At 33.7% G+C, this 13,664-nt stretch overlaps 1 protein-coding gene across 1 annotated transcript in view; it reads right to left on the minus strand.

Annotated features, from left to right (window-relative positions):
• Window positions 1–5,486, minus strand: part of LOC106472358 (protein Gawky-like) — an 88,387-nt gene extending 82,901 nt beyond the window's left edge. The window contains exon 1 of the mRNA XM_022401726.1: window positions 5,442–5,486. The gene's annotated coding sequence lies outside the window, so the exon portion shown is untranslated. The remainder of the gene's footprint in view (window positions 1–5,441) is intronic.
• Between the last annotated feature and the right edge of the window lie 8,178 nt (window positions 5,487–13,664).

A 13,664-nucleotide genomic window follows, 5' to 3' on the forward strand; every position in this document is an offset into this window, starting at 1 on the left:
AACCTTTGTACTCGATTGCTGCTTGACATAGTTTGCTAAGCCTTTAAAAATTTTGCATGTGGAGGATATAGAACAAAATATTTTTTTCGATTTGGTATATACATTTGAATAACTAAAAAATAATAAATTACTACATTAATGCCATAGAATTCTACCATAATTTATCAAGTTTAGTAACTAAGCTTTATTTGGGTGTAAAAAAAATATGAAATTTTGAGCAGACTAAAGACATACCCTACCTCCTTGAAATTTTGGTTCAAAAGAAAGAAATAGCATCCTAAAAATTTAAAATGGCTTAGAAAACCACTAGATGGACATTCTGAGCTTCCAATTGGTTATTCATGTCATATACAGAAGTGTATATGAGGGTGCATTTCCAAAAATGGAAAGAGGTGGGATGCCACTGTGTTTGATTTATTACATGAGCAATATCTTAGCAAATAGAAAAGAGGCTCTTATTTTATATTCTAGCTTGTCAATATCTGTAATTTGAGTTTTTAATTCGTATGAAACTATAGACTGAGTATTTTCACTTCCCAAACATCTAATTTGAACCAGTGCTGCATTCAACATACCATCTAACATACAAAAATCAATGTTTATCTGTGTTTTTTAATATTTACTCTTAAATTAACAAATTGAGTAATGTATAACTCTAAAATTTTAATTATAATATACAGTTTAATAGCAAACTTTTTGACATATATTCATGAAATCGTAGTTCAATACAATTTTGAAGTCAACAAATGAGATGACATGGCCTTTCACCTGTGACCCATCTCAAAAGAGTTAATACGTTTATATTTCACAATACAAGCTAGAAGAAACTGCAGAAACATATGTACACTGAATAATCCATAAATAAACAACTTAACACGTTGGCTTCCACTAATAGTATTATTGAATTAAGTATAAATAAAATTAAGCATTCGAGAGGTGCTGAGAAGCAGTCACAGTGTCCCAAACTCATTCACATCCCAAAAGAGAAAATTGGCTTTGAAACATGATTGTCTGTGACCTATATGTGTGTCACAAGGTCCATAACTAAAAGTCAGTTGTGACCCACCCGTGGGGCACAAGGTAGCAAATGTGTTAAAGCTTACTACAGTGTTCAAATGGAGGCCAGACTTTTGTTTTCCCTTTTTAGTGCTTCCTATCTGGCTAGAGCTAGTTATAATTAAACAAAAATTACAGGTATTAGTCTGAAAAACCCAGCTAAATGAACAAGATATTCAGCAATCAATGTTTTGTTTGAACAAATAAAGAATAATTAATATTAACCTGTCTTAACTTTTCTATTATTATTATTAAAATACTCTTACTCTAACTAATAGTGTTACATATTATTAGATTTATCAGTCTATGTCTGTCATTTCTGATAAACAAGTTTAAATGAGCAAGTTATTTTGCAATCACATTTTTATAAATTACTAAAGAATAATGAATATTAACTTGCCATAACTTTTTCTAATATAATAAGTAATATCCTGAGTAATGCTAGTAACATTTGTAGCTAATCACAAGTAACCAATATATTAAGTCCAAGCTACACTATTATTTTGAGATACATGGTGAGCAACAGGCATCTTTGTGGCTACAGTTATGTAACAAATGACCACTAACTCACACACTAATATTCATGAATTGTGTACAAGAATGCATGCATATGTAGAATTATACACAGACTTTTCTCTATGTTAAAATACTTTTATCTGCAAGCTTTCAGCCCTCTTACCAATGAAGGCTCCAATAAGATGGCTGAAAGCTCGCAAATAAAAGTATTTTAATGTAGAGAAAAGTCCACGTGAAATTCTACATATTAATTTACATACGTTATGAATCTTAAATAACAAGAACGCATGCATATTGAATTACCAATGCATGCCAACATTAATTTAATAACTAATATTTAAATTGCTTGGATAGCTGGAGTAATCTGAAAAAACTAGTCTTCATTAGCTGGTTAATTCTATGAGTTGTGACACTAAGCATTGAAGCTGGACAACCTTTAATTAATCAGAATAATAACAGGAAATCATAATGGCAATATTTCAATTAGTTGGATAATTGATCAAAAACAGCAGTAATCAGGAAAAAACACATTTTGATTAATCAGTTATTTTAAGTGACACTAATTGAAGTTCATAGGTAACTTCCCAGCTCTACATGAACTCATCATATTTAATCATGCTACTGCCAAAAACTGCACTGTAATGGCTGGATGGTGCAACTCTAGCTGGCTGGTCCAAGTGATAACTGCCTTGGCAACCAATTAAACAACATGAAGCTGCAGTCTCTCTATATATCCACATTTCCTGATAGTTAGCCCTGGTATGCCATGTTGCTCAAATGGGGATTACAAAATCTTCCCAGAATGGGACTGGTAAGTGAAACCATCTTGCTAATTAAAATGATAGTAACCTCCTGTACTCCGAATCTTGCATTATGACTGAAATGCATATACCTAATGTATTGATACTATACAGTAAGAACCTTGCAAGGAATTATGTTATTAGTGTTTCTTCCTTCTGTTGGCACATATCATTAGATATTTTAATCATAACATTACATACATATATCTTCTATTAATAATAGGTTACAAGTTTCCAATTTACATTTCATGCAATCATCTGACCTAAGCTTAAACTACAGTGTATAATGTAACTCAACAGTGACATGCTTTGTGCAAGGTATTTATTGTTAACTGGTTGTTGACATAGTGTTAATTACTGTACATCTGTGGCACCAAGGTGGCTACTGTTGATTGTCTTGTGACAGCATTATCTTAAAAACTGTAAGCATGTTACATCAATGCTAATCTGAAGTAGATAAATACTTAACTGCTAAGTTAAGAGAGGAGTTTTGAGTTTGTAGTTTTTTGTTATTATCGATTCTGCAAGTATTACTGTTCAGCACCTGAATGTCCAGTGTTTATGAACCATCTTGTGTAATTTATCTTTGTGATAATAAACAGTTCCAAGGATTAGTCAGTGAGCTTGTCAAGGCCTAGTTGTACATAGTATGGAGCAAAATCTTCACAACATTCAAATGTTTCTTTTGAAATGTGTAGCAGTAATTTTGTTCTAGTGCTTTCTAAGTTTTACTGCAACATTAACCAACAATTTGCTGCAGTTTGCTAACATTAGTTTCAGGCACGACATACAAAATCCTCCATTTAAATCAACTTAATGACAGCCCATTACATCCATATACCTATTCAAAACAATCATTGAACATTAAAATAGTACAAACCACACCAAGAAAATCATTCCACATGTTTATAAATCCATGTAAAAATTTGTCTAAGAGCTAGAAAATCTGCATTAGGCTTCAAAATTCCAATACTTTTAATATTCAAATTGCTATTCCCATCACTCCAACAGTAACCCACGAAAAGACTTTCCATACCTCTAACATATTTAAATATTTGAAATAAATTTGTTTGAGAATGTAGCAAGTATTTATAGTTGCTGTGTAACTAAATTGGCTATATATATAATGCATAGCAATGAGCAAATATATGTCTAGACTAAAACACAACCCCCACTAAGCACACATAAAATTTTTACCAGTAGAAGAGCAGCCTTTTCCAATAAAATATATACATCTAAAACATCACTTTAAATAAATCTTTGTGTCTTTTAAAGTACTTATTCTATGAAAGTGTGCAATGAAATTTAATATTATGTGTATTGATTTTATTATTTTACTTCTTCACTTCATACATAATATAGTGGTTGGCTCCCTAAAGCCACCAATTGTATAGTGTATTTACATGTTACCAGTCATCTAATGTTCATCTATTTTGGCTGGTAATTCCTGTTTCACCCTGTACTTAAGTTTTTTAAAAAAACACCAGAAATTTGTAAGAAAGCTAACTTCAAGGAGTAAAGAGAACATCTCTTAAACTAGTATTATGATGTTTTTTAGCTTATGTAAAATATATAAGTAATAAATCAACTTTTTAATACCTTTACAACCTTTGCAATACCTTATTTAGTATTCCACGCAAGGTTTGGATGGTATATACCAAGCCGTTTTTGTAGTAGGCTGGCAAGAGAATAAGAATTACAAATCGGATGTTCAGTGTGGATTTTTTTTCCTTGCAAGACTAACATGTTTATATTTTTTATATGTGTACAGCCTCATCAGTCAACAGTAAAGGTTTTAAAATCTTGTTTGAGCAGAATCTTTGCTGTTCACGTTGTTGTTGACCAAACATTCTATTAGGGTCTAGTGCAATACCTTCCAATCCCTATTATGAACCACTGTCATGGCCCATGATTATTACTACTGAATTTCATTTTCTTGTAAGCTAAGCATTTTTCATTTAAAAGTTATCTAATTCCTATTTTCAACTATTTGGGAAAATAGGGTTTTGTCTGAAACATAAACATTTGATGGAACTAGAAACACATTCCTTTCCAGCCAGCTTAATCAATGAACCAAAAGCATATTCCAAAGCTTTTTTAAAATTCTTCCTCTATAGATTATCAACCTAATTTTTTCTCCAGATATCCTTCAGGTTTTGAAAGCCAGCTTTGCTATGCTTAGGGATGCAATTCCTATTTGCTCTACTATTTTAACTTAAGTAAAAATGACAACTTAAAAAACCTTATAATTGCTAGTACTTCTACTAGTACCAGTAGAAGTACTCCAGTGTTCATGCACAAGTTGCAGTTACATTTAGCAACTAAACTTCTACAATGTCCTCATTAATGTTAAAAACAAGGTTTGATCTATGTTATAGTTTTATTATTACTATTAGGTCCTTTTCAATGTTGTGCAAAAAATTAATTCCCCACAATCTCAAGCATGGATAAACTGGCAAATTAAGTCTACTTCTTGAAACAATCACCCTGTCTTTTATAAAGTCCCTTAAAAAAGACATTGTATTAACATTTTACTAAACCTCAGAAGACTCAACAAAAGCAGACTAACCAGTATTATAATATATCGTCTTAGCATCAACGACACCCCACTTTAGTAAAACTTAGGCTACAGGCTAGGTTCAGCGTACCGTGAGGAAAACAAAAATCTACGTTCTTTTCCTAGAGGCTAGACCTAGGCCTCCAATTTCCAAAGTCTATTTACAATATGTGTATATCACATCATACGGCTATACATTTAATGCTAATAGTATTAGTATAAATATAATATTAATATTATACTTTTAAGCTTGGTAATTAATGTAATATTAATACTATTAACAAACATATCAATATTAGATTTTAGTTTTACTGTTAGTATATATATATACATACTACAGACTATAGTATTTACTAATTTCTAATCTATACGACTATATAGCAATTGTATCTCATTCTCAATAATGCTATTGTTTAAAAATTTATTACTAATTTAGCATTCGTATCTCAACAATGTTTTAACTTCTGTATTACACATGTTGACTTAATGATTAAGTAACGATGAAAGCCTACCAAAATATCCTGCAACATTTACTGTTTGAGTGGTTCAGCTCGTCGGTGTTATTCACAAAAACGCTTCGTATAGTCAAACGCAGCAAAATCATTGACTGACCTTGCAAGCTATTTTCAAACCATTCAAAGCTCCCACAGTGCCTCAGCTATGTTAGGTTTAAAAATATTGTATAGTTAAGTTGTTTTGAGGTTCATGAAGCTTACAAACGTACAGGCGATTAAAGATATAGTACAATTTGCAATAATAATTACGCTTAGTTCTTTTAAATTTTGATACATCCTGAAAGCTTTCCAAGGTGTTTTTCTTAGAATCTCGAGAAATTAAAAAAATAACTTTGAAAAATTATCTTACCTATAAACCTGTGAGTTTGTCATTTTTGACACTCGCTTGAATAATTCCAAATATTCAACGCGTTCAATTTAATATTTTCGACCCTATAATCAGTTTATTTGTTATAAGCTACTTAGAAACTATTGTGCCTGATAAAGTTTAAAATAACCATTATAGGTGATGTTCGAGATGCTTAAAAAGTACGTTTAGCCAAAACTTATAAAACATTAATAAAAACCTATATTTATTTGCTCCATTTTTGCAAGCTACACCAGTTGAATATACAAATTCAAAAGCCCCCCCCCCTCGAGTTGGTTAGCGGTAAGTCTGAAGGCTTATAGCGTTAAAAATCGGACTTCGATACCCGTAGAAGTCACAACATAGATAGCCCTTTGTTTTAACTACAAATAAACAACAACAAAAAATCGGTCATATTTACTACTGAGTTAGCCTTTAAATTTTAGGTACCACAATTAAAGTCACTTAAATACCAAGTTCTAAACTTTGTTTCTTCTTACAATTTAAGATAAAATCACGAAAAAGTTAATTAAAAATCACCCCATTATAATTTGAAGTATTCTGATGCACATGTTCCTCCGTACTGTATGAATAAAACTACCGCACTTTTACATCGCCAGGTTGCTCTTGTTAAAGCTTCCTCTCTCATGAAAGACTAATCTAATGAATTTCGCATGTATGTCACAATGAGTATTATTTCCAATCTTCATGATAGTTACTGCATTCAAAACACACGGTTATCTGTAGCTTTATGTTCCCCGTATTTCATGTCTAATAAACGGAGTATGCTGAAATATTGAAAGGGGCTGCTACTGCTACTTTTGGAATAAAAAAAGGAAATGAATGGCAAAGCCACATTTGTGGTGCTCAGGAGGCATGCCCCATCGAAAACAAAGTTCGCTGAAAATGGTGCGTTGTGGTGTGTTTTTTTTTTTATTATTTATAAATAGTTTGTTTTTAGCCATTACACATGTTTTGTTTTCATGTTCATGTGAATTTGTTACTCACTACGCTGTTGTGCATGGTGCTTTTGTTATTGTTGTTGTAATCTTCTTGTTTTTTGGTTTAGTTGTTTGAATAACCCCAAAGCTACACAATGGACTATCTGTGCTCTGCCCACCACGATTATCGAAACCCGGTTTCTAGCGTTGTACGTCCGCAGGCATACCGCTGTGCCACTGGGCGGCTCCACTGTTATTACTATATTTCTATAGACCCTATCCCTATCCAAATAGTGATTACGTTACCACACAACTGGACTTCCACTAACTCAGTCACTGAAAAAACCTATTTCGCAACTGACTTTTAGTTTGACCAGCACAGATGGCCTTCTTCCCTTTTAAGCTAGGGGGGATCTCGTTTTTATTTTCATTTTTATTTATGGTTAATTGTATTGCTCTATATTTCATTAGTTTTTCTTTTATGAATACATATGCACTTGTATTTTTCTTTCATTTTTAAATTTTTTTCCCTCTCATATTCTCTCATTTGACATCAGGAAGGGGTGAAGGGCGAGTTTTGCATGAATCATACCTTGAATGCTTCTTTTTCGGTATACTTAATACTGTCATTTAAAATATTTTTCTATCCACTCAAAAAGCGGGTATAAATTGGTGAATTTGTTTGGAAATGACCAAAACTCATAGTGTTATCTTAAAAAAAAACTGGAATATTATACCAAATTCCAAAACATGCTGAGATGGGGATTCGTCCATTGAGGACATCCAGATAGATACTGGGTACTAAACAAAACATCTTATACATCGTATGTGTTGATAATTCAACACGGGTTGTTGTTTCTGGATCAGCGCTTGTCAGTAATGGTGTCAATGGGGAAAACCGAGCATCAACAGACAACACGTGCTCTCCAGTATCAGTGATATATCCTTGGTCCTTTGCTTTATTTTTAGTATATTCCGGCGACACTTTGCTAGCCATTTATCTCCTTCTCAGTCTCATCTTAACATCAACAGTAAGTACAAGGTGCCTTCCATTAAGATATGGTGGTAGATACAAGCTGAACAACTGATCATCTAGGGGTGTATCTAGTTGTCACATAATTAGTAAACCGCCCTTTGTTTAACTCATAACTTCGGAGGAAGCAAACTAAACTGCATTGTGTGGTCCAGACGGACTGTCAATTCATTCTTCGTATTTATTTAAACAAAAACAAAAACAAGAACAAAAAACTAACGCTTGAGACAGAATTAAAATAGCAGTATTATATTATAGCAGGAAATACATAAAACTACCTACTGTTTACATATATATATATTGTTACGACAGCGGAAATCACACGACGCTGGAAGCATGCGCGCTGGAGTTTCTCGAAGGATCATGAATTATCGAGGACCCCCGCGAATGTCCGAGTGTTTGCTAGACGCCCTCTTTTTTAGTATATAAGCCTGGCGAGAAAAACCAACGGGATCAGAAGAGATAGATAATTGAGTCAAGCCAACAGTAGGCACCGTAAGTAAAGTGTGTGAATCGCTGTGATTTATAGCGTGTGTTATAAAGGTTGTCAAGTTTAAAGCGACTGTGGAAATTCTGTGTATTACTAAAATTTGTATCGAGAAAGAATAAACAAGTTTTAAGCAAGAAAGGACTTGTATCGCTGAAGTTTCTCGGAAAGCATTTCTATGGGAAATTAACAAACAAGCAGATACGCAACAATATATATATATATATATATATACACTATCCTTTGCACTTCACAAAGATACTTACGCCTATGCCATTGTACTACTACATGCTATTAAATATTTCAAATCTCATTTCTGCACAATCTGCAAGAGTTTCAGGTTTATCGTTTGTACATTTTAGTAGGTTTACAAGTATGTTGAAGATGTCCCGCTTTTGTTTATCACATATTCAAACTTTCTGTACCCCGGTCGTCAGTGAATCGATACCTACTAGGGTAAAGAAAGACAGTCCTCAAAATGCACCCCCCCCCCCACGTATTTAACACTTTTTTTAGTACCTTTATTGCCTTTTTTTCTTCTGTGTCACCGAACCTTTTTGCGCACGTGACGAGTGTTATATGTTGTTTGGTTAGTAGTTAAGTACAAAGCTACACAATGGGCTATCTGTGCTCAGCCCACCATAGGTATCGTAACCCGGTTTCTATAGTTGTAAGTCCGCATACATACCGCTGTGGCACTGGGGGGGCATGTTGTTTGGAACTGAAGCTTTGAATTGGTACAATTTATATCTTAACACACACACACATATATATTTAGAGTTGGGGGACGACTCCCCCCCCCCAAATAAAAAGATAAAAATGTGGACCTTTTCTTCTACACAAAGAATTTAAGTTATTTATCTTAACCTAAAAGAAACTTGTAAAACTAAAGTATTCAAAACTTAAGTGAGCAAAAACAAAGCCAAGTATTAATTTGTTTTTAAAAAGCAGACGATAGTGGACCTTCTAGACTATTTAGAATGTTGAGGTGATCGTTGGAGGACCCCCCCCCCAGCTCAGCCCCTGATATATATCTATAAGATTTCAGTTTTGCACACCCTAGGGAATTTTTACCTTTTCTATATCACAAATTTTAGCATGGTTATTTGTATTTTGATAAAACTGTATGTACATAATATTATATACAAACAAAAATGAGAAGATATACAGCATCTGTCTTTTTGCTGATTATTTTCATAACGCCTTTTCAGTATTCAAACTAGGAGATTGCGATCTAGAAACTGTTTCTGAATTTCGGGTGTATGTGTGGGGGGGATGGGGAGGTGGGGGTCATATCCCCTGTTTCTAACTCTTTTGTTTATTTACGTTGTATTTAGTCTTAATCAAAATAAATTAAACTACCTGTATGCCTAATTTAACTTAAAGGATGAAAATATAATGTTAACACAAAAGATTAGTAAAACTCCAAGCATTTGCACGAAGAATTTTGTTATTAAAACTGTTATCTTACACTTGAATCGGATCTTTGCTTCTGAATGCGCCACAGTAATCTAGAACGAAGGGTCATTCAGTATTCAGAGCGTAAGCAAGTAAACTTAGGTTCAGGTAGCTTTCTATTAGCATTTAATGTATTTTAATCAAGAAACCGTTTTGATTAAAAATTGTCATGCGGTTGGGCTAAATATCTCCACTCTGAGAATAAGAAAAAAGAAAGTGAATATCAGTGATCCGATCCAGAAAAGGTTACTACAATTTCAAGATTCTCTTCAATAAATACCAGGACTTGGGGTGCCCTTTTCTAATACGAGATACTGGGATTAAAGAACCCAATTCAAACTCCTCTCCAGCTTTATAATCATTTGTTGATGTTAATTGGATTTCGTGCAAAGCTATTTGAGAGATGTCTGTGTTAACCGTCCCTAATTTTGAAGTGATAAACTAAAAATGTACTTATATTGTTGCGTATCTAGTCGTTTGTTAATTTCCCGTAGAAATTCTTTCTGAGAAACTTCAGCGATACAAGTCCTTTCTTAAATAAAACTAATTTATTCTTTCTCGATACAACTTTGCAATGCAAAAAATTTCCACAGTCACTTTAAAGTTAACTACTTTTATAAACACACGCTATAATTCACAACGATTCACGCACTTTACTTACGGTGCCTACTGCACTCTTGACTCAATTATCTATCTCTAGAACCTCATCACGTGTTACCAGAGTCACGTGACTCCCGCTGTCGTAATAGTATGTTCCATTACAACTTTTGTGAATGATCTTTATGGTGTAAGTATGAATTCTAGAACTAGAAGAAAGGGTAGTAATCCCAGATACTGCTTGTATTTGTGTGTGTGTGTATGTATGTATGTATGTATGTATATATATATATATATATAGAGAGAGAGAGAGAGAGAGAGTCAAAATTAATCGAAGAGACACTTAGAGCATTCAAATATATGTATATAAATACATATAGAAAGATCAAGTATGCAATTTATAATTATATAAACACTGTGGAAGCTCTGGCTAGCAAACTAAGAGGAAGCGCTGTGATAGAGAAAAATGCTTGTTTCTTTTGCTGTAAGGATTTTCAACTTTTGCTGTGTATAAGACACAAATCCAGTTACTAGATACGCTATGCTAACTTATGTATACAGTCTACCTGTACCTTCTTGTTTATGCATGCAGACTCGTCATGAAACAGGAAGTAACTATCCTACTAATCACCTGCTGTTCAAGACATCTTCTCCGACTAGAGGGTGCTTCAGTCGTGGATGTTAATCTGGTCCACTATCGATCACTATCGAGCTTGATAATTGAGAACTCATAAATTAGCCTATATCAAACTTGAAGAAACAAGTATGATTATTTTTCGTTTTCCCTACTAGTGTGAATCATTAAGAAAGCTGTGAAATGTATATTCTTATACTAAAAATATATTAGGTGCATTTGCGTTAACCTAGCCATGATATTGTAGCTAAAATATTAGATAAAATAAGGAAAAATAATTTAACTGGGAAACGAAATGCCCGAAATAATATATTAGGCAACCAGTTGGAATTCAATGGGTTCCATGGCTGTATAGGATTATGTAGTTTGATATATAAATGATTTAACGTTGATATAAATATAATCATAACCAACCTTTAGAAATGACCAGACAAAAGAAAAGGTTTGAAAGAGTTAACTAACTATAAAATTGAAAACTGATCTTACTACTGAAACATAAGTCACGAGTCACCTCGCAAAAACTATGAACTGTCAATTCAATCAAAGATCCTGCTGAACCCGCTATTGTTTACTCGCATTTTCTATTGAATTACAGGGTTATACTTTCAACATTGAGGGAAATAACAACTTACCGACTTTTAAAAAACACCAGTACTTTACACAGAATATTCCTTTTTATTTAAGCCTTAAGCTCATTATTTATTTATTTACTTATACATATAACCAAGCAACTTAGGAGGTATTTTCAAATCGAGGATTTCGAACACCATGTTTGTTTGTTGTTAAGCACACAATAAGCTATCTGTGCTCTGCCCACTGCAGATATCGAAAACCGATTTTTACGTTATAAGACCTCAGACTTACCGCTGAACCACCGGGGGGCTGATAGATAATTTATCTGCTGTTTACGATAGTACTTGATAAAATTCACTTCAATATTGGTTTATATATATTTCTGTTACATTTTTGTCACTTCAAAAGGGCCCGGCATGGTCACGTGGTTAGGTGCTCGCTCTTTCAGCCGTGGGAGAGATATAATGTGCGATCAATCCCACTATTCATTGGTAAAATAGTAGCCCAAGAGTTGGCGGAGGGTGGTGATGACTAGCTGTCTTCCCTCTAGTCTTACGCTGCTAAATTAGGGACAGCTAGCGCCGATAGCCATCGTGTAGCTTTGCACGAAATTAAAAAACAAACACTTCAAAAATAGTCATATTCAATAAAGGATTATAGCAACTTTGATTGTTGTTCATAAGAATAGTTTCACAACGTTGCGTCTATACATTACTCTTATAAATTTGCTTCCTTTTAACATTATGATATTAGAATAGTTGCATTTACTCAGCCTAACTTCTACAGTGCTAATTCAGATTTTTGTTTTTTATTACATCAGTACAAACCCCAGAAGTATTTGTTATCCAACGAATTTTGGCATCATGCCACAGCAAAAAATTGTACGCTAGGTCAAAGCACGGTAATGTGCGTGTTTGTACCAGCTCTAATGCTCAAAGCCCGGCATGGCCAGGTGGTTAGGGAGCTCGACTCGCGATCTACGGGTCGCGGGTTCGAATCCCCGTCCCACCAAACATGATCGTCATTTCATCCGTGGGGTGTTATAATGTTATGGTCAATCCCACTATTCGTTGGTAAAAGAGTAGCCCAAAAGTTGGCAGTGGGTGGTGATGACTAGCTGCCTTCCTTCTAGTCGTACAGTGCTAAATTAGGGACGGCTAGCGCAGATAGCCCTGGTGTAGCTTTGCGCGAAATTCAAAAACAAACTAATGCTCAAACACATCGCATGTGTAAACAAGAATTCACATGCGATATGCGAAATACAAATCTCTTTAATAATAATAAAGAAATCAATATGTTTACATGTATAATTATCGCACTTTTACACAAATTAATGAGTGGAAAACAAATAAATATGAAAATGGAAATATACCATGTTTCAGTTTGATGAGTCGTAAAATTATAATGATAAACAAAGTGCTCGTCATATGACGGTAAATGATGATTAATTTTTCTTCTCAAAATTAAATCTGAATAAACGTTTTATAAACATGTTTTATAAAAATTAATTATATTGTTGCGTCATCGAGATCACGTGATTGGTGTGGCGCCACCTATTTTCTAGAACTATCCTGTACCTTGGCGAATGCTCTAGTATTTACTAGATATAGGGTAGTCTGGTATATAAAAGAGAGTGACAACGTGACGGTAATACAATATTGTGTGTGAAGGTAATGAGTAATTGAACTGCAGTCAGAAGTATTGTTGACGTTCGTTGATATAGCGTTTGTTTTTAGCGTGATTGTTGAAAATAAGTGTATCGTAAAGTTGTATTCGAAAAGAATAAGTCAGTTTTATTAAGTAAGGATTTGTGTCGCTAAAGTTTCGTCGCAACGAAGCTACGGAAAGTTAATTAACAAACGGAAACGTAACAAATTGGTGTCAGAAAGTGGGATTAAAAAAAAATTGGAAACGAGAAGCGGCAAATCAAACTACAGCCTAGCAGACTTAATGGCAGCAATACGCCTTTTTCCTCTAACAACTGTTGTAATTTCTCTTCTCGTTCTTCTTGTTTCTTTTGCTGTTCAAAAAGAAACAAGAAGAACGAGAAGAGAAATTACAACAGTTGTTAGAGGAAAAAGAAAAGAAACAAGAAGAACGAGAAATTAAACAAGAAAAGAAACAAGAAGAACGAGAAATTAAACAAGAAGA

This window comes from Limulus polyphemus, unplaced genomic scaffold (genome assembly GCF_000517525.1).
Source record: "Limulus polyphemus unplaced genomic scaffold, Limulus_polyphemus-2.1.2 Scaffold119, whole genome shotgun sequence".
Classification (NCBI taxonomy): Eukaryota; Metazoa; Arthropoda; class Merostomata; order Xiphosura; family Limulidae; genus Limulus; species Limulus polyphemus.